The sequence below is a fragment of the Etheostoma spectabile genome, chromosome 19 (genome assembly GCF_008692095.1).
Source record: "Etheostoma spectabile isolate EspeVRDwgs_2016 chromosome 19, UIUC_Espe_1.0, whole genome shotgun sequence".
Classification (NCBI taxonomy): domain Eukaryota; kingdom Metazoa; phylum Chordata; class Actinopteri; order Perciformes; family Percidae; genus Etheostoma; species Etheostoma spectabile.
In genome coordinates, this window is record NC_045751.1 from 6101329 (window position 1) to 6103837 (window position 2509).

At 43.0% G+C, this 2509-nt stretch overlaps 1 pseudogene; it reads left to right on the forward strand.

Moving 5' to 3' along the window:
* Window positions 1-255: 255 nt before the first annotated feature.
* Window positions 256-1471, forward strand: LOC116707415 (UDP-glucuronosyltransferase 2B1-like; annotated as a pseudogene).
* The last annotated feature ends 1038 nt before the right edge of the window (window positions 1472-2509 follow it).

A 2509-nucleotide genomic window follows, 5' to 3' on the forward strand; every position in this document is an offset into this window, starting at 1 on the left:
AACCAAGAATATGTTACATTCTATCTATAGTTTCGTTGAACAGCACGTTTTCATTAACTCCGCCTACTCAAGTCTGTTCCAGCGCTATTTCCCTCCTGGAACTGACTTGCTGTCTTTGGAGCTTGCCGCTGATAATCTGCTGGCTGGTGGAGGACCAATTTGTCTTTGAGTTCCCTCGGCCCACCATCCAAACGTGGTCTACATAGGGGGTTCCAGTGCACAAAGGCTGTCCTCTTCCTTTGAGCTGGAGCCTTCATGCAGAGCTCTGGAGAGCATGGGTTGTGGTCATGTCTTTGGGGTCGCTGGTGTCAGCGCTGCCTCGTGAGACTACAGAGCTATTGCTGCTGCTTTGCTCACTAACTCAAAAGGTTGTGTGAGTTTTTGTGGGTGAAAGCCTTCCTCCTTGGGAACAACACCCTTCTGGTTAAATGGCTTCCTCAGAATGACCTCTTGGGACACCCCAAGACTCGTGCCTTTGTAGCCCATGGAGGCACCAACGGCATATATGAGGCCATTTACCATGGCGTTCCCGTTCTTGGCCTGCCACTCCTTTGACCTTTGACAACCTACTTCGGCTAAAGGTACGTGTGGGCAGCTCGGGTATGGAGCCGGATCACTCACTAAAGAGACTTCCTGAGGCTCAAAGGACATCCTGGAGACTCCCTCGTACCGTAACAACATACAGCGTCTCTCACAGTTACACCACGATCAGCCAATGTCTCCTATGGACACCGCCATCTTTTGGATTGAATACGTCATCCGGAACAAGGGAGCAGCCCATTTGCAGTCAGCAGGTTTTAGTCTGCCATGGTACTCCTACTTCTGCCTGGATGTGGCTGTTTTAATTATGGCCCTCTTTGGAGTCTTTTTCTGGGCTTCAGTCTTAGCCTGTCAGGTTCTCTGCTGCCGAAGGTCTCGGAGAAAGGGGAAAGTTGAGTAACTAATTTGAACACTACTTATACTTAACGCCTGCTGTAAGGGAAATTATACTGCCCCATTAAAAACATTGTCATGTTTGAACATGTTTGTTTTACGTAATCCTTATTACAGCACTGCATGTGTAATCATGTTCTATTTTTTCTTTGTTGATAATAAATCTTTTCCATGTATCATTTACTCTACTGAATCTTAGCCTGATTTTTAATATGAGTATCAAAACTCTAAGGATTTCAGGATGTGTTTGACCAAGACAGGTTTGTCATATAACATAGTTTCCTCTAAGGGGCCCCTGAGAGAAATGTTTTATCTTGCCATGACCTTTTGAGAGACCTATAGCTGAAGGTTAGTTAGTTAGTTAGTTAGTTAGTTAGTAACGAACAGAAAGGTCCAAACAGATAGGAAAAAGCATTGGCCAAAGGGAGTGTGAACACATAAGGATACTTGAGGTACCACTCCAAGGTACAAATAAAGTGAACAGCATGTCGTTTGGGTGCACATTTCAAACTAACCCTTGCCGTCTGCCAATATTACAATTTTCATCTGGTTCCCTTTATGTCAAAGTGTAACTGCAGAAGCCTCAGAACTATCACCTAAATCCACCTGATAACTTTATTTTGCACTGATTATATATACTAAAACAGTGGTAATGTGAAGACAAGTACATTGAAATGACAAATGCAAAATGTTTGATAACTCTAATTGCAGTCCATTGATATGCACTCTACCTTACATTTGTGTGTGGTTTTTACCACGACTTTGCTCTTAAAAACGCAGACCATTAGCAGTAGGCATTCAACCACATACTCTTTGACCAGCAGAAACGGGCCTCTGTATGTAAAAGTTACACTGATGATATATCTAGCCATCAGATTGGAGATCAAGCCATATGTCTGGTTTTGACACAACAGACCAGTGAGGCCTTTTGACTAACTTAATTAACACATCTAAAAATTACATACATTAGAGATATACTTAACGTTACGGGTTTTAAACAATTTTTTCTTCATTTTTTTTCTTCCAGGTTAAGTCAGCAGATATCCCTAATTCCTGACAGGGTCTGGTTCCTTTTGCTTGGGCCACCACTAGTTGGCATTTGGCATGCATGATTCCTTGAAAGTGCTTTGGGTGGTGGGGGGGTGGTGGGTGTACTGTTTATGGTCCGCCCACGGATCAACATGGACTGATCTTTCTCCATCCTATATGCACCCTCCCAGATTCCACAAAATTACTTTTCTACGCTCTTCCAAATATTCTGGTTAAAGATCCACCTATATACCTTCTTTCCATTTTTTACTTTCCCTGCACTTTTACCTTTTTAGTATAGTCTACTGTCAGAACTCCCTCTTTACAGCACAGCACGTCCCTATTGTTATTTAATCCTCCTTTTTCCCTCCCTTTATACTCAGGCGCATTCTGGTAAAATTAACCGGCTGTCATCTACTACCTTTGTTTGCCACAAATGGCACATGTGAATCATGGATGCGAGAGATCAAAGTTGGCTAGGAACTTTCTATGCCACCGGGTTTCCTCACAAAACAATGCACCACTCTAAGTTTGCCACATAAGTATC